Genomic DNA, 20,310 nt, shown 5'->3' with positions numbered 1-20,310 from the left:
TGTGAATATGCTACTGGGTGGTTAGTGAGTTGTTTTGTAACAGTAGTTTGTCCTGTTAAAAGGGGTGTACATGAAACATTTTAAGTCCTCTTTAATGTTTCTGCTCTATAACATGATAACAACAACAAGTCCACTGTGTCCCACTCTATAGGGAATAGCCTTCCATTTAGGAGCGCATTCTCACCCCACACATCTGGAATGGATGTTTCTCCCTGCTGTCCCTGTGTTTCAGAGGGGGAGGAAAGAAGTAGGGAGGGAAGGATGGGATGGAAGGAAGGAAGGAGGGATGGGATGGAAGGAGGGAGAGAAGGAAGGAAGGAAGGAAGAAGGGAGAGAAGGAAGGAGGGATGGGAAGGAAGGAGGGAGAGAAGGAAGGAGGGATGGGAAGGAAGGAGGAAGAGAAGGAAGGAAGGAGAAGGAAGGAGAGAAGAGAAGGAAGGAGGGGTGGGATGGAAGGAGGGAGAGAAGGAAGGAAGGAGGGAGAGAAGGAAGGAAGGAAGGAGGAAATTAGGGAAGGAAGGAAGAAATTAGGGAAGGAGGGGAGGAGATGGATGGGGCTGAATTAAGACAGGAGGAGTTTCTACAATCTCTTTCTAGTCTTCAGGATAAACATATATATTTTTCTAGGAGTTAGTTTATGAGCTAGAAGTACAAAGGGCTTGAGTGAATTAGCTGCTTCATAAAACCATAGGACTGCTGAGACAAATGTGCTGCTTCATAAAACCATAGGACTGCTGAGGCAAATGTATCACCAACCTACACGCCTTCCCACCTACACGCCTTCCCACCTACACGCCTCCCCCACCTACACGCCTTCCCCCACCTACACGCCTTCCCCCACCTACACGCCTCCCCCACCTACACGCCTCCCCCACCTACACGCCTCCCCCACCTACACGCCTCCCCCACCTACACCTCTCCCCACCTACACGCCTCCCCATCTACACGCCTCCCCATCTAAGAGCCAAAGCCTAGATTTAGATATACGTGAGAAACAACGAATGTTGCACAGAACTTCTATTGAGACCAATGCAGTCCTTTGTAGCTCAGTTGGTACAGCATGGTGCTGGTAACTCCAGGGTAGTGGGATTGATCAGTTGGTACAGCATGGTGCTGGTAATGCCAAGGTAGTGGGATTGATCAGTTGGTACAGCATGGTGCTGGTAATGCCAAGGTAGTGGGATTGATCAGTTGGTATAGCATGGTGCTGGTAACTCCAGGGTAGTGGGATTGATCAGTTGGTACAGCATGGTGCTGGGAACTCCAGGGTAGTGGGATTGATCAGTTGGTACAGCATGGTGCTGGGAACTCCAGGGTAGTGGGATTGATCAGTTGGTACAGCATGGTGCTGGTAACTCCAGGGTAGTGGGATTGATCCATGGGACCACCTATACGTAAAATGTATCCTAGACCAGCACTCCTATCGAGATGCTTTATAAAAATTCAGGCACCAAAGCACTTTGCCGTTCCAATTTCCTGTGAATTGACATGTTGGGGGGTGAGGTTTCAAATCGCTGCCTCGCTGTCCTACGATAACATCACCACTTGAACCCCACTCGTATCTCTGAACAGAAATCCTGCATGAAAACGGCACCCTATTCCCTGTTTAGGGCACTCCTTTTGAGCAGGGTCCATTGGGTAGGGACTGTAGGGAATAGGCAGGCTGCCGTTTGGGACGCAGCCTTGTGTTGCTCTATTCCAGCCTGAGTCATCTGTATCTGATCCACCCCCCTCGCCTCATTCCTCCTATCTATTCACACAGAAAACCATACAGACACCGATGCATTGTGGGTCGTTGGTATGGAGGTTTGAGAGGTTCAGGACTGATTATCTGAATGACGTGAATGAAGCCTTTTGTAGGTGGGCCTTAAAAAAAACACACAACCACACACACACACACACACACACACACACAGAGAGAGAGAGGGGAGTTATTTAAATGCTAAACACTCTCTCCCTTTCCAATCAGTCTCTGATCTCAAGTGCTGCTGGGTAGAAATAGCCAGGCACTTGAACAGTATGATCGACTGAAATGACCATATCGGAGAAGGACACACACTGCATTTACCAGTCTAAACCCCCACCATGTTTTTAGGTGATCACCATTTACCAGTCTAAACCATCATCATGTTTTTAGGTGATCACCATTTACCAGTCTAAACCCCCGCCATGTATTTAGGTGATCAACATTTACCAGTCTAAACCATCATCATGTTTTTAGGTGATCACCATTTACCAGTCTAAACCCCCACCATGTTTTTAGGTGATCACCATTTACCAGTCTAAACCACCACCATGTTTTTAGGTGAACACCATTTACCAGTCTAAACCATCATCATGTTTTTAGGTGATCACCATTTACCAGTCTAAACCACCACCAAATCCCACTTCCTAGTTACCAGGATTAGCAACCAACAGCGATGACTAGCGTGTAACTTAAGACCCCGGAGGTAAGAAATCTCCCAATTCAGAAGATGCTTGGTAACAATGGAGAACTGTATTGTAATTGTAATAGTTGAAGAGCAGAGAACTGTGTTGTGATGTCATAGTTGAAGAGCAGAGAACTGTGTTGTGATGTCATAGTTGAAGAGCAGAGAACTGTGTTGTGATGTAACAGTTGAAGAGCAGAGAACTGTGTTGTGATGTAACAGTTGAAGAGCAGAGAACTGTGTTGTGATGTAACAGATGAAGAGCAGAGAACTGTGTTGTGATGTAACAGTTGAAGAGCAGAGAACTGTGTTGTGATGTCATAGCTGAAGAGCAGAGAACTGTGTTGTGATGTAACAGATGAAGAGCAGAGAACTGTGTTGTGATGTAACAGTTGAAGAGCAGAGAACTGTGTTGTGATGTAACAGATGAAGAGCAGAGAACTGTGTTGTGATGTCATAGTTGAAGAGCAGAGAACTGTGTTGTGATGTAACAGATGAAGAGCAGAGAACTGTGTTGTGATGTAACAGTTGAAGAGCAGAGAACTGTGTTGTGATGTAACAGTTGAAGAGCAGAGAACTGTGTTGTGATGTCATAGTTGAAGAGCAGAGAACTGTGTTGTGATGTAACAGTTGAAGAGCAGAGAACTGTGTTGTGATGTAACAGATGAAGAGCAGAGAACTGTGTTGTGATGTAATAGCTGAAGAGCAGAGAACTGTGTTGTGATGTAACAGTTGAAGAGCAGAGAACTGTGTTGTGATGTCATAGCTGAAGAGCAGAGAACTGTGTTGTGATGTAACAGTTGAAGAGCAGAGAACTGTGTTGTGATGTCATAGCTGAAGAGCAGAGAACTGTGTTGTGATGTCATAGCTGAAGAGCAGAGAACTGTGTTGTGATGTCATAGCTGAAGAGCAGAGAACTGTGTTGTGATGTAACAGTTGAAGAGCAGAGAACTGTGTTGTGATGTAACAGTTGAAGAGCAGAGAACTGTGTTGTGATGTAACAGTTGAAGAGCAGAGAACTGTGTTGTGATGTAACAGTTGAAGAGCAGAGAACTGTGTTGTGATGTAACAGTTGAAGAGCAGAGAACTGTGTTGTGATGTAACAGTTGAAGAGCAGAGAACTGTGTAGTGTTGTTGAAAGAGATGTTTGGATCAAGATGAAGGCCGTGGACCGCCACCTGTTCATCACTTCTATCGGAGTGACCTTGATCCTTCTAGCTCCCTCTCTGCTCAGTGTGAAATAAAGGCTCATTAAATGATACTGTAAAAGGTCAAGGTTTGATCAATGTGTCATGCCCGGTGTGTTAAAATATATCACCACACACACACACACACGATAAGGCTGACAGTTACATAACTCAATGCAGGATCTCTTCAATCTTCAACTACAGTGTTCCACATCCTGCCTCAATTAGAGAAACATCCTTCTCAGAGTCCGACACAAGTACTCCAATTGTTTGTGTTACATTAACCCTGGCAGCATTCACCCCGGCCGCATTCACCCCGGCCGCATTAACCCCGGCCGCATTAACCCCGGCCGCATTAACCCCGGCAACAGTAACCCCGGCAACAGTAACCCCGGCAACAGTAACCCTGGCAACAGCCTGTACAATACAACACAGAGATGCCAACCAACTACCACCAACGCTGTTCTAGTCCTCCATGCAGACATGACTTTACACACCCTGGACCCTCCGAGACTCTACACACCCTGGACCCTCCGACACTCTACACACCCTGGACCCTCCGACACTCTACACACCCTGGACCCTCTACACACCCTGGACCCTCTACACACCCTGGACCCTCTACACACCCTGGACCCTCTACACACCCTGGACCCTCTACACACCCTGGACACTCTACACACCCTGGACACTCTACACACCCTGGACACTCTACACACCCTGGACACTCTACACACCCTGGACACTCTACACACCCTGGACACTCTACACACCCTGGACACTCTACACACCCTGGACACTCTACACACCCTGGACACTCTACACACCCTGGACACTCTACACACCCTGGACACTCTACACACCCTGGACACTCTACACACCCTGGACACTCTACACACCCTGGACACTCTACACACCCTGGACACTCTACACACCCTGGACACTCTACACACCCTGGACACTCTACACACCCTGGACCCTCCGACACTCTACACACCCTGGACCCTCCGACACTCTACACACCCTGGACCCTCTACACACCCTGGACCCTCCGACACTCTACACACCCTGGACCCTCCGACACTCTACACACCCTGGACCCTCCGACACTCTACACACCCTGGACCCTCTACACACCCTGGACCCTCCGACACTCTACACACCCTGGACCCTCCGACACTCTACACACCCTGGACCCTCTACACACCCTGGACCCTCCGACACTCTACACACCCTGGACCCTCCGACACTCTACACACCCTGGACCCTCTACACACCCTGGACCCTCCGACACTCTACACACCCTGGACCCTCCGACACTCTACACACCCTGGACCCTCCGACACTCTACACACCCTGGACCCTCCGACACTCTACACACCCTGGACCCTCCAACACTTTACAGGACACCTCTGTATTCTGCAATAAATTCCTCAGCTTAAACAATAACAGTAACGCTGTAATGCCCGGGAGATGACAGTAACCTTGTGACACACAGCTGGTAGGGACACACATTATTGAGAAAGAGCCATAGAAGAGACAGAAATGTAATTATTGTGTTAAATGTGTAAAATGATTGAGGTAAAAATGCCTTTAAACAGAGCAAAGTTCATGTCACTTTACCTAAAGGGGTTATAAAGGCCTTATTAAGGGGTTAAACAGGCCTTATTAAGGGGTTATAAAGGCCTTATTAAGGGGTTAAACAGGCCTTATTAAGGGGTTATAAAGGCCTTATTAAGGGGTTATAAAGGCCTTATTAAGGGGTTAAACAGGCCTTATTAAGGGGTTAAACAGGCCTTATTAAGGGGTTAAACAGGCCTTCTTAAGGGGTTAAACAGGCCTTATTAAGGGGTTAAACAGGCCTTATTAAGGGGTTAAACAGGCCTTATTAAGGGGTTATAAAGGCCTTATTAAGGGGTTATAAAGGCCTTATTAAGGGGTTATAAAGGCCTTATTAAGGGGTTAAACAGGCCTTATTAAGGGGTTAAACAGGCCTTATTAAGGGGTTAAACAGGCCTTATTAAGGGGTTAAACAGGCCTTATTAAGGGGTTATAGAGGACTTATAAAGGGGTTATTGAGCCGTCATATAAGTTACAGTACCTTCATAAAGTATTCACACCCCTTGATTGTTGTCATACTTTGTTGTGTTACTGCTTGAAATTCAAATGGATTTAATTTTGAGATTTTGTGTCACTGGTCTACACACACAATACCCCATAAATGTCAAAGTGGAATTATGTTTATAGACATTTTTACAAATGAATAAATAATAAAAAGCTAACAAAAAAGAGAGAGAGAGACGTGAATAGCAGACAACCTGAGCTCATCAGACATGTCTCACACCACTGACGGAGAACAATGATGAACAACAGAGGAGCTCAGAGAATTGGGCTGCTGACAGACTGTACTGAGATACAAGGCCTAGGTAGGCCTGGCTACAACAGGCTGCTGACAGGCTGTACTGAGATACAAGGCCTAGTTAGGCCTGCCTACAACAGGCTGCTGACAGGCTGTACTGAGATACAAGGCCTAGTTAGGCCTGGCTACAACAGACTGCTGACAGACAGATTGTACTGAGATACTAGGAATAGACAGGCCAGGCTACAACAGACTGCTGACAGACAGATTGTACTGAGATACTAGGAATAGACAGGCCAGGCTACAACAGACTGCTGACAGACAGATTGTACTGAGATACTAGGAAGAGACAGGCCAGACTACAACAGACTGCATTAGCTATAACATCACAACCTGGCATCTTTCCTCACAAGCCCCCCTCTGCCTGTCAGATGTTTATGCCATCTTGACAGCCTCAGGAGGAAACTATTGCCATTAAAGGTTGGTTAGAAAATGTATAGCAGCATAATTTTATTCACAAGCTAAGATAGCTGCTAGCATTTAGCCACCCAGGAGCACAATGCCATTTACTAGCTAGATGTTAACTGCTAGCATTTAGCCACCCAGGAGCACAATGTCATTTACTAGCTAGATGTTAACTGCTAGCATTTAGCCACCCAGGAGAACAATGTCATTTACTAGCTAGATGTTAACTGCTAGCATTTAACCACCCAGGAGCACAATGTCATTTACTAGCTAGATGTTAACTGCTAGCATTTAGCCACCCAGGAGCACAATGTCATTTACTAGCTAGATGTTAACTGCTAGCCTGAAACACAATGCCAATCACTAGCTAGCTGCAAGCATAGCAGCATGTAGCCACCCTGGGGAGCAGCTCTGGTTTCATGGATGCGGAGAGGTCGGGCAGGCAGAGGAAGAAGGGGAAACGTCAGAGGGCCACCATGTTTAACAAGACACTTTGGCCTAAAGGAAAAGTGGGCCAACTGGTGGTAGTGGAGGGAGGAGGACACCACTTCCCAGAAATGACCAGGAGGATTTACCAACAGCCGTACAGTCAGGCTGCATCATCAATGGTCATGTCACAGCCCCCGCCCCTAGCTTGAGTCCATCTCAACTTGGAGCCCTGGTTGAGAGAGAGAACCATTCCTGGACATGGCCTTGCATCGATATCAGGAGGGAAGCCGTTAGTGTCCTGGGTCCCTGGTTGAGAGAGAGAACCATTCCTGGACATGGCCTTGCATCGATATCAGGAGGGAAGCCGTTAGTGTCCTGGGTCCCTGGTTGAGAGAGAGAACCATTCCTGGACATGGCCTTGCATCGATATCAGGAGGGAAGCCGTTAGTGTCCTGGGTCCCTGATTGAGAGAGAGAACCATTCCTGCATCTGTGACTCCTCACATCCTCTCTCGTCATCTCCTTCTCAACCAGTGGAGACCTTCCTCCTCAGTGAATTTCATTTTATTTTTTAAATAGTGAAACAAACAAAAAAGTTATCCTTTTTAGATAAAACGATACTAAATATATTCACGTCACCAAATAATTGAACCACTGTAGGTTGTAGCAACCTCATGATGGGTACAGGGAAAATGAGACTATCGTGTAGTAGACTAAAAACCTATGGGATGTTGCATTGAACTGGGTGAATGGAATAGGACTGTAATCCAATATGCTGTAATAGAAATAAGGCCGTGCTCATAGAAAAATAGTAATAATCCTCCCTCGTCTTAAAACCCCACTGACCGCCACTGTTCTCAACCCCACTGACCGCCACTGTTCTCAACCCCACTGACCGCCACTGTTCTCAACCCCACTGACCGCCACTGTTCTCAACCCCACTGACCGCCACTGTTCTCAACCCCACTGACCGCCACTGTTCTCAACCCCACTGACCGCCACTGTTCTCAACCCCACTGACCGCCACTGTTCTCAACCCCACTGACCGCCACTGTTCTCAACCCCACTGACCGCCACTGTTCTCAACCCCACTGACCGCCACTGTTCTCGACCCCACTTCCTCTCTAATGGGAAGGAGGCGAGGAAATAGGACGCAAGGAAATAGGACGCAAGGATTGAAAGGAGAGTTGATTTGAGAGATAGAGCCTCAGGTGAGCCAGCGGAGTAGTCTGCTATGAGGTCTCTCCATAAAAATAGAATAATTAGAATAAAAAATTTAAAAATCCCATTCAAGTCAAATGGGCCTGTGATAGGTGGACCGGCGGCCATATTGAGTGTGCCCATAGGAGGAAGTCATTCTATGTCTATGGTTCTCTCTGTCCTGACGGACCAGTCCAGACGTCTCTATGGGAGGTATCACCACCAGTCAATAAGTCAGTCAGTCAGTCAGTCAGACAGGCAGTCAATAAATCAGTCAGTCATTTTCTCTATCTGACAGCCAGATTAACACCATACTGCTCTGCATTAAGGCTATACTCCCTCAGGACCATTTCCTTCCCAACACTGGCTGACTGGCTGACTGGCTGGCTGGCTGGCTGGCTGGCTGGTTGGCTGGCTGGCTGACTGGCTGTGTGCTCTGCGACATCCTAATACACTAATACACCTCACTGCAAACATTCAGCTGCCAATACGCTGCTTAGCACAATCAGACAGGAGACAACCGACACTACTCTACGTTCCAAATGGCACCCTATTCCCCCATAGGGCCCTGGTCTAAAGTAGTGCACTACCCCATAGGGCCCTGGTTAAAAGTAGTGCACTACATAGGGAATAGGGTGTCATTTGAGAAGTAGACGAGATGTCAAGACTCCTTAGGCTAACGGACATCTCTGGACTAACAAAGCCAGCATCGGAGGATCAGACTGAATAGCAGTTAATACAACGACTCTTGGTGTTAGGTTAGGTTATCAAATCACATTTTATTTATCACATGTGCCAAATACAACAGGTGTAGGTAGACCTTACCGTGAAATAACCCACAATGCAGTGTTTTGAAAATATTTACTAAATAAACTAACACAATAAAATCACAATAATGAAGCATATATATATATATATGGGTGTACCGGTACCGAGTCAATGTGGGGGGTACAGGTTAGTCAAGGTAATTGGAGGTAATATGTTCATTTGTATTTTAATTTAACCTTTATTTTAACTAGGCAAGTCAGTTAAAGAACAAATTCTTATTTACAATGACGGCCTCCCAAAAGACAAAAAGGACTTCTGTGGGGACGGGGACCAACACTATAAATATAGGACAGGACACACATCACGACAAGAGATACAACACTACAAATATAGGACAGGACACACATCACGACAAGAGATACAACACTACAAATATAGGACAGGACACACATCACGACAAGAGATACAACACTACAAATATAGGACAGGACACACATCACGACAAGAGATACAACACTACAAATATAGGACAGGACACACATCACGACAAGAGATACAACACTATAAATATTGGACAGGACACACATCATGACAAGAGACACAACACTACAGAAAGACAGGCCTAAGACAACAACACAGCATGGCAGCAACACAGCATGGCAGCAACACATAACACACATCACGACAAGAGATACAACACTACAGAAAGACAGGCCTAAGACAACAACACAGCATGGCAGCAACACATGACAACACAGCATGGTAGCAACACATGACAACACAGCATGGCAGCAACACATGACAACACAGCATGACAAGAGATACAACACTACAGAAAGACAGGCCTAAGACAACAACACAGCATGGCAGCAACACATGACAACACAGCATGGTAGCAACACATGACAACACAGCATGGCAGCAACACATGACAACACAGCATGACAAGAGATACAACACTACAGAAAGACAGGCCTAAGACAACAACACAGCATGGCAGCAACACATGACAACACAGCATGGTAGCAACACACGACAACACAGCATGGCAGCAACACACGACAACACAGCATGGTAGCAACACACGACAACACAGCATGGCAGCAACACACGACAACACAGCATGGCAGCAACACACGACAACACAGCATGGCAGCAACACACGACAACACAGCATGGCAGCAACACACGACAACACAGCATGGCAGCAACACACGACAACACAGCATGGCAGCAACACACGACAACACAGCATGGCAGCAACACACGACAACACAGCATGGCAGCAACACACGACAACACAGCATGGCAGCAACACACGACAACACAGGATGGTAGCAACACACGACAACACAGGATGGTAGCAACACACGACAACACAGGATGGTAGCAACACATGACAACACAGGATGGTAGCAACACATGACAACACAGGATGGTAGCAACACATGACAACACAGGATGGTAGCAACACATGACAACACAGGATGGTAGCAACACATGACAACACAGGATGGTAGCAACACATGACAACACAGGATGGTAGCAACACATGACAACACAGCATGGCAGCAACACATGACAACACAGGATGGTAGCAACACATGACAACACAGCATGGCAACAACACATAACAACACAGCATGGCAGCAACACATAACAACACAGCATGGCAGCAATACAACATGACAACACAGCATGGCAGCAACACATAACACAGCAGGGTAGCAACACATAACATAGCAGGGTAGCAACACATAACACAGCAGGGTAGCAACACATAACATAGCAGGGTAGCAACACAACACAGCATGGCAGCAACACATAACACAGCAGGGTAGCAACACATAACATAGCAGGGTAGCAACACATAACACAGCATGGCAGCAACACATAACACAGCAGGGTAGCAACACATAACATAGCAGGGTAGCAACACATAACACAGCATGACAGCAACACATGACAACACAGCATGGCAGCAACACATAGCAACACAGCATGGCAGCAACACATGACAACACCGCATGGCAGCAACACATGACAACACAGCATGGCAGCAACACATAACACAGCATGGCAGCAACACATGACAACACAGCATGGCAGCAACACATGACAACACAGCATGGCAGCAACACATAACAACACAGCATGGCAGCAACACATAACAACACAGCAGGGTAGCAACACATAACAACACAGCATGACAGCAACACATAACAACACAGCATGGCAGCAACACATAACAACACAGCATGGCAGCAACACATGACAACACAACATGGCAGCAACACATGACAACACATAGCACCACTGTGTGATAGCACCACTGTCTGATAGCACCACTGTCTGATAGCACCACTGTCCGATAGCACCACTGTCTGATTGCACCACTGTCCGATAGCACCACTGTCTGATTGCACCACTGTCCGATAGCACCACTGTCCGATTGCACCACTGTCCGATAGCACCACTGCCTGATTGCACCACTGCCTGATTGCACCACTGCCTGATAGCACCACTGTCTGATAGCACCACTGTCTGATAGCACCACTGTCTGATAGCACCACTGTCTGATAGCACCACTGTCTGATTGCACCACTGCCTGATAGCACCACTGTCTGATAGCACCACTGTCCGATAGCACCACTGCCCGATAGCACCACTGTCCGATAGCACCACTGTCCGATAGCACCACTGTCCGATAGCACCACTGTCCGATAGCACCACTGTCTGATAGCACCACTGTCTGATAGCACCACTGTCCGATAGCACCACTGTCCGATAGCACCACTGCCCGATAGCACCACTGTCCGATAGCACCACTGTCCGATAGCACCACTGTCCGATAGCACCACTGTCCGATAGCACCACTGTCCGATAGCACCACTGTCCGATAGCACCACTGTCCGATAGCACCACTGCCCGATAGCACCACTGTCTGATAGCACCACTGTCCGATAGCACCACTGTCCGATAGCACCACTGTCCGATAGCACCACTGTCCGATAGCACCACTGTCTGATAGCACCACTGTCCGATAGCACCACTGTCCGATAGCACCACTGTCTGATAGCACCACTGTCTGATAGCACCACTGTCCGATAGCACCACTGTCCGATAGCACCACTGTCCGATAGCACCACTGCCCGATAGCACCACTGTCTGATTGCACCACTGTCTGATAGCACCACTGTCCGATAGCACCACTGTCCGATAGCACCACTGTCTGATAGCACCACTGTCTGATAGCACCACTGCCTGATAGCACCACTTGAGGAAAAACGGCAGAGTACATCAGCCTGGCTGTCTATCACAACAAACGGAACCTGGAAGGGAACCAGGGGCTTGTCTGACTGAATGGCAACCTATTCCCTCGATAGTGTAGTGGTCCCTGGTCAAAAGTAGTGGGGTATAATATGGAATAGGGTTCTATTTGGGATATGGAATAGGGTTCTATTTGGGATATGGAATAGGGTTCTATTTGGATATGGAATAGGGTTCTATTTGGATATGGAATAGGGTTCTATTTGGATATGGAATAGGGTTCTATTTGGATATGGAATAGGGTTCTATTTGGATATGGAACAGGGTTCTATTTGGATATGGAACAGGGTTCTATTTGGATATGGAATAGGGTTCTATTTGGATATGGAATAGGGTTCTATTTGGATATGGAATAGGGTTCTATTTGGATATGGAATAGGGTTCTATTTGGGATGCACACTGAAACAAGTGTTTCTTGGCAAATGGGACCTTATTCCCTATATAGTGTACCACTGGTCTGTTGCTGTCACATACAGGAAACTACTGCCTTGTCCCTGGTCTGTCACATACAGGAAACTACCGCCTTGTCCCTGGTCTGTCACATACAGGAAACTACTGCCTTGTCCCTGGTCTGTCACATACAGGAAACTACTGCCTTGTCCCTGGTCTGTCACATACAGGAAACTACTGCCTTGTCCCTGGTCTGTCACATACAGGAAACTACCGCCTTGTCCCTGGTCTGTCACATACAGGAAACTACTGCCTTGTCCCTGGTCTGACACATACAGGAAACTACTGCCTTGTCCCTGGTCTGTCACATACAGGAAACTACTGCCTTGTCCCTGGTCTGTCACATACAGGAAACTACTGCCTTGTCCCTGGTCTGTCACATACAGGAAACTACTGCCTTGTCCCTGGTCTGTCACCTACAGGAAACTACCGCCTTGTCCCTGGTCTGTCACATACAGGAAACTACCGCCTTGTCCCTGGTCTGTCACATACAGGAAACTACTGCCTTGTCCCTGGTCTGTCACATACAGGAAACTACTGCCTTGTCCCTGGTCTGTCACATACAGGAAACTACTGCCTTGTCCCTGGTCTGACACATACAGGAAACTACTGCCTTGTCCCTGGTCTGTCACATACAGGAAACTACTGCCTTGTCCCTGGTCTGTCACATACAGGAAACTACTGCCTTGTCCCCGGTCTGACACATACAGGAAACTACTGCCTTGTCCCCGGTCTGTCACATACAGGAAACTACTGCCTTGTCCCCGGTCTGTCACATACAGGAAACTGGTGGAAACTAGGAAACTTTTCCATAGGTTAAGAGATATTCTCTGGACGCCTCATAGGAAAATGATCATCACCACAATGGTCTTTCTAATATTAAGCCTTAGTCATAACATTATTCAACCGTTAGAAACCATTACACTGTTAGTACACACACACACACACACACACACACATAGTAATCCATTTAAAGCATTGAACATTTGCCCCGCATACAGACAGTAGTGAACAGTAGAGAGAAGGTACAGCTGAGTAGAGGTCATAAAACGGTCAGGACTAAATAAAACACATTCAACAAACAAGCTCTTTAAGTCCTATAGTTCTCTCCCTCCCTCCCTCTTTCACACTGTTTCTCTCTCTCTCCCTCCCTCTCTGTTTCTCTCTCCCTCCCTCCCTCCCTCTTTCACACTGTTTCTTTCTCCCTCCCTCCCTCTTTCACACTGTTTCTCTCTCTCTCCCTCCCTCTCTGTTTCTGTCTCCCTCCCTCCCTCTTTCACACTGTTTCTCTCTCTCTCCCTCCCTCTGTTTCTTTCTCCCTCCCTCCCTCTTTCACACTGATTCTTTCTCCCTCCCTCCCTCTTTCACACTGTTTCTCTCTCTCTCCCTCCCTCTCTGTTTCTTTCTCCCTCCCTCTCTGTTTCTTTCTCCCTCCCTCCCTCTTTCTTTCTCCCTCCCTCCCTCTTTCTTTCTCCCTCCCACTCTCCCTGACCGTGGTTCCACATCCTCTTACCAATAACTGCCAGCAGAATGACTGATAGTTGTTCAGGGTAGTTCAAACTGTGTTGTAACTCAGAAGGTGTTTTATTATAATCTATAACTGTGGACAAAATGCATTCCCATAAGAGACAACAGTTAGTTACTTTTACAAGTGTTCGTTGTGTTTTCACTTTGTGGATTATGTGTGTATTGTTTTGTATTACTGAACTGTTGGAGCTAGGATTTCGTTGCAACTCCAAATCTGTGTACGCGACAAATAAAACGTTGATTTGATTGCAGTCACAGAGGAGACAGAGTAATCTTAAATATTTTCGAATGTATGATTGAAGAAAATCTCACTATTAAAATGAATATCAAATATGGATCTAACATGCTGTCGATCTTGAAGAGTATAAGCTAATATGACAATTCCGTCTTTTCGGTTCCGTTTAACTAAGATGAAACCACCACCCAGTTGTGTCCCTCCCCATCGACAGATTCACTCGTGAACTAGGCGGGGCCCGTATCTCACGCATATAGAACTAGCTGCAGCTTTCAGAGCATAAAACGGTACAAAACTAATACGAATAGATTACAAATGTTATCTAAAAAAAAATTGCGCATTTGATAACCGCTTGAATAATTCCAGGCGTCCTGTTGTGATAATCGATAAGAACCCAGTGTCCCAAAGAACGTGTGTAATTCTAGACAATCGAATAACTTTTCCATTTCCGTTGTAACTTCAACCCCGTCACGGGAAGGATATCGGTCAAAACGCTGTTCTTTTTGTTATCCAACCGCGCGACCGAGAACTGTCGCTGGATTACAAACCCGCGGAGAATGCCGCGTTCTGCATTATGCATGACAAAAAAATAAATACAAATTGTCTGACCAAACATTATGAGTTGGATTGTTTCACTCTCTGCTCCGCCATATTCTAGGCATATGACCTGCGCTTCCGCAAACCGTGTGTTGTGCATCCCCAGAAACCGGTCTCCCGTTTTCATTTGCAATAATGGATCATTCTACCTGAAAAAACCTGGCATCATGTGCCACTATTTCGCATTATCCCGAGCGGCCGAAAACGCCGCAAACATGGCACAGATAGTAACAAAATCTCAGCCAATAGAAATGTGTGTAGATAAGGTACTTACAGTTATCCTCCGTAGCTCCAATCTGTTAGCGCCTCTAGTCGCTCGGTCTGTCGCTTCTCTCTGGGTGAGGTTTTGCGTTTTCTCATGACGTTGCAGCCTCGTTTTGAGACGAGCACCGCTCGACTGTGCTCAGCTATTGCAGTACCTGTAACATAGCCTAGTGTAGACATTTCGCAATACATTATTTCATACCAATAATATCTGACTGACAAACAATACGCTTTCATCATACAATGCACTAGAGGAAGCCGACCCCCGGCATTTAGTGGAGGTTCCTCAAGGGAGGACCATCCTCCTCAGGGAATTTAATACAACATTTAAATAGTGACACATAAACTAAATGTATTTTTTTTTTTAGATAAAACTATAAATATTTTCACTTCACTAAATAATTTATTAAAATACACAGCTATGAAGGTTTACATTAACTAGGACTTTTAGAAAAGGGTTAAATTAGCCTCAACATCACTCTGTAGGGGAGCACTAGATGACAGCTAGCTTCCATCCTTCCATCTGGGTACATTGACCTCAGTACAAAGCCTATATTTTTACATTTTAGCAGTCACCCTTACGCAGAGCGAGTACATACATTTTCATACTGGTCACCCGTTGTAAATCAAACCCATAAACCTGGCTTTACAAGCACAATGCTCTACCAACTGAGCTACACAGGACCTAGGAGGCTCATGGTTCTCAACCCTCTTCCATTGACTTGCACAGTAATTATAATTATGATAACTTCCAGTTTTTAATTTTTTTTATTTTTATAAAGCTTTATTTAACTAGGCAAGTCAGTTAAGAACAAATTCTTATTTTCAATGACGGCCTGTTCAGATTTGTACCTTGTCAGCTCGGGGAGTTGAACTTGCAACCTTCTGGTTACTAGTCCAACGCTCTAACCACAAGGTTACCCGGCCGCCCCAGTTGAAGGAGAAGCAAGAGAGGGAGAGAGAGAGCTAGCTATATTGCGTTGTATTTTCTTTCACTTTCACTTAGATACTCAAACACCCTGCTCAAACAGAGGGATGCTATGTTAGCTAGCTGGCTATGACAGAGGGATGCTATGTTAGCTAGCTGGCTATAACAGAGGGATGCTATGTTAGCTAGCTGGCTATAACAGAGGGATGCTATGTTAGCTAGCTGGCTATAACAGAGGGATGCTATGTTAGCTAGCTGGCTATAACAGAGGGATGCTATGTTAGCTAGCTGGCTATAACAGGGGGATGCTATGTTAGCTAGCTGGCTATGACAGAGGGATGCTATGTTAGCTAGCTGGCTATAACAGAGGGATGCTATGTTAGCTAGCTGGCTATAACAGAGGGATGCTATGTTAGCTAGCTGGCTATGACAGAGGGTTGCTATGTTAGCTAGCTGGCTATGACAATCCAACACTGGAACACTTCCAAGTCAAATTAAGCTTTTGTTAATTTATTGCTACTGCCGGTGTAACTGCTAAACTGCTTGCTGACGGTGGATGTTATGCGGTACACTGTACTGCACGATTGTAGCGGGTTTACCAACGAGTTAGTTCTAGTAGCTATGTTGACTATGACGTTAGCTAATATTAATGGTGACAACGATGTAGGCTGTGTATAGCGGTTAGTGGTTATGATATGAAGGTTTGGCTTGGAAAGGTTTTTTTCGCCTGCTCACAGACAGCTGAATGTTGTGCACTGAAGTCCACAAGTGAAGGGAAAAGGTGAGAGGAGGAGAGTGCAAAAGACGCGAGAAGGAATCACAGCTACAACGATCAAAGTGATCGTGCTGTTTGTACGTGGCTGCTATGAAAGTGAACTGTTTGCTTGTGATCAGGGGTGTATTTATTCAGCCGATTCTGTTGAAAAACTTTCTTAAAACAGAACGAAACTGGGATAAACATAACTGAATTTGTCCAATAGAAACTCTCGTTTGCAACTGTTGGAATAATGATTACACCCTAGATCAGCTGGATGCAGACAGGAGTGTGCAAGGCGGTATTGAATGTGTCACTGTCTGTCACAAATTTCTCTTGATCTGTGCACCTACCTTGTAAACTGTCATTCATAGGCTAGGTTGTATGACGGGTATAGGGAACATCTGAGTGTCATGTAGGAGCCTAAACCTATCGATGTTACATTGAGCAGGGCGAATGGAATATGAATGACAGTCATCCAATAGGCTGTAAAATAAAATTGAAAAAATTATCGTCCTCCCTCAGCTTAAAGGGCAGTGACTGCCACTGCTAGGATTATGGCCATGATTATCACTCATCATACATATAGGACCAATTAACAGCTGTCTATTAATTCAGTATAACATCCACCTGATCATTACTCATCATACATATAGGACCAATTAACAGCTGTCTATTCATTCAGTATAACATCCACATGATCATTACTCATCATACATATAGGACCAATTAACAGCTGTCTATTAATTCAGTATAACATCCACCTGATGATTACTCATCATACATATAGAACCAATTAACAGCTGTCTATTCATTCAGTATAACATCCACCTGATCATTACTCATCATACATATAGAACCAATTAATAGCTGTCTATTCATTCAGTATAACATCCACCTGATCATTACTCATCATACATATAGGACCAATTAACAGCTGTCTATTCATTCAGTATAACATCCACATGATCATTACTCATCATACATATAGGACCAATTAACAGCTGTCTATTCATTCAGTATAACATCCACCTGATGATTACTCATCATACATATAGGACCAATTAACAGCTGTCTATTCATTCAGTATAACATCCACCTGATCATTACTCATCATACATATAGGACCAATTAACAGCTGTCTATTCATTCAGTATAACATCCACCTGATCATTACTCATCATACATATAGGACCAATTAACAGCTGTCTATTCATTCAGTATAACATCCACATGATCATTACCCATCATGCAAATAGGACCAATTAACAGCTGTCTATTCATTCAGTATAACATCCACATGATCATTACCCATCATGCAAATAGGACCAATTAACAACTGTCTATTCATTCAGTATAACATCCACATGATCATTACTCATCATACATATAGGACCAATTAACAGCTGTCTATTCATTCAGTATAACATCCACATGATCATTACTCATCATACATATAGGACCAATTAACAGCTGTCTATTCATTCAGTATAACATCCACATGATCATTACTCATCGTACATATAGGACCAGTTAACAGCTGTCTAGTCATTCAGTATAACATCCACCTGATCATTACTCATCATACATATAGGACCAGTTAACAGCTGTCTAGTCATTCAGTATAACATCCACCTGATCATTACTCATCATACATATAGGACCAGTTAACAGCTGTCTAGTCATTCAGTATAACATCCACATGATCATTACTCATCATACATATAGGACCAATTAACAGCTGTCTATTCATTCAGTATAACATCCACCTGATCATTACCCATCATGCAAATAGGACCAATTAACAGCTACAGAGTAGAAGCATAACATCCACACGATCGTGTTTGTCACCTTCAAAGTCAACCTCATTGTGACCCTGGTCATATTGTCTAGGGGTTTCTGGGTAATATGCCTCCACAATTTAGTCCTTCTGAAATTCTCTCTGTCTTCATCTGCAATGTCTCTCTGTCTGGTTGTTGTAGGGCTTTATACATTAGTGAAATGAGATTACAAGCCAAATGTAATCCATGTTACTGCTCTATCTGGTCTGTTACTGTGAGCCCTGTGACTGTCCAGGACACCAAGTCACAGTACAGAGTAGATGGATACTATAGTACAGAGTAGATGTGAGCCCTGTGACTGTCCAGGACACCAAGTCACAGTACAGAGTAGATGTGAGCCCTGTGACTGTCCAGGACACCAAGTCACAGTACAGAGTAGATGTGAGCTCTGTGACTGTCCAGGACACCAAGTCACAGTACAGAGTAGATGTGAGCTCTGTGACTGTCCAGGACACCAAGTCACAATACTGTACAGAGTAGATGTTAGTTCTGTGACTGTCCAGGACACCAAGTCACAGTACAGAGTAGATGTGAGCTCTGTGACTGTCCAGGACACCAAGTCACAGTACAGAGTAGATGTGAGCTCTGTGACTGTCCAGGATACCAAGTCACAGTACAGTACAGAGTAGATGTGAGCCCTGTGACTGTCCAGGATACCAAGTCACAATACTGTACAGAGTAGATGTGAGCCCTGTGACTGTCCAGGACACTAAGTCACAATACTGTACAGAGTAGATGTGAGCTCTGTGACTGTCCAGGACACCAAGTCACAATACTGTACAGAGTAGATGTGAGCTCTGTGACTGTCCAGGACACCAAGTCACAATACTGTACAGAGTAGATGTGAGCTCTGTGACTGTCCAGGACACTAAGTCACAATACTGTACAGAGTAGATAGATACTAGAGTACAGAGTAGATAGATACTAGAGTACAGAGTAGATGGATACTAGAGTACAGAGTAGATGGATACTAGAGTACAGAGTAGATGGATACTAGAGTACAGAGTAGATAGATACTAGAGTACAGAGTAGATAGATACTAGAGTACAGAGTAGATGGATACAGAGTAGATGGATACTAGAGTACAGAGTAGATGGATACTAGAGTACAGAGTAGATGGATACTATAGTACAGAGTAGATGGATACTAGAGTACAGAGTAGATGGATACTATAGTACAGAGTAGATGGATACTAGAGTACAGAGTAGATAGATACTAGAGTACAGAGTAGATGGATACTAGAGTAGATGGATACTAGAGTACAGAGTAGATGGATACTAGAGTACAGAGTAGATGGATACTATAGTACAGAGTAGATGGATACTAGAGTACAGAGTAGATAGATACTAGAGTACAGAGTAGATGGATACTAGAGTAGATGGATACTAGAGTACAGAGTAGATGGATACTAGAGTACAGAGTAGATGGATACTATAGTACAGAGTAGATGGATACTAGAGTACAGAGTAGATGGATACTAGAGTACAGAGTAGATGGATACTAGAGTAGATGGATACTAGAGTACAGAGTAGATGGATACTAGAGTAC

At 45.2% G+C, this 20,310-nt stretch overlaps 1 protein-coding gene across 1 annotated transcript in view; it reads right to left on the bottom strand.

Moving 5' to 3' along the window:
• LOC118936571 (ras-related protein Rap-1b) overlaps nt 1-15,427 on the bottom strand; it is a 119,082-nt gene extending 103,655 nt beyond the window's left edge. The window contains exon 1 of the mRNA XM_090201354.1: nt 15,250-15,427. The gene's annotated coding sequence lies outside the window, so the exon portion shown is untranslated. The remainder of the gene's footprint in view (nt 1-15,249) is intronic.
• Nucleotides 15,428-20,310: the final 4,883 nt, after the last annotated feature.

The sequence above is a fragment of the Oncorhynchus mykiss genome, chromosome 15, assembly GCF_057628025.1.
Source record: "Oncorhynchus mykiss isolate SJ-2025 chromosome 15, ASM5762802v1, whole genome shotgun sequence".
In the NCBI taxonomy this organism is placed as follows: Eukaryota; Metazoa; Chordata; class Actinopteri; order Salmoniformes; family Salmonidae; genus Oncorhynchus; species Oncorhynchus mykiss.
Note: the sequence above shows the minus strand (reverse complement) of the source record. Positions and strands in the feature narration are given on the sequence as shown.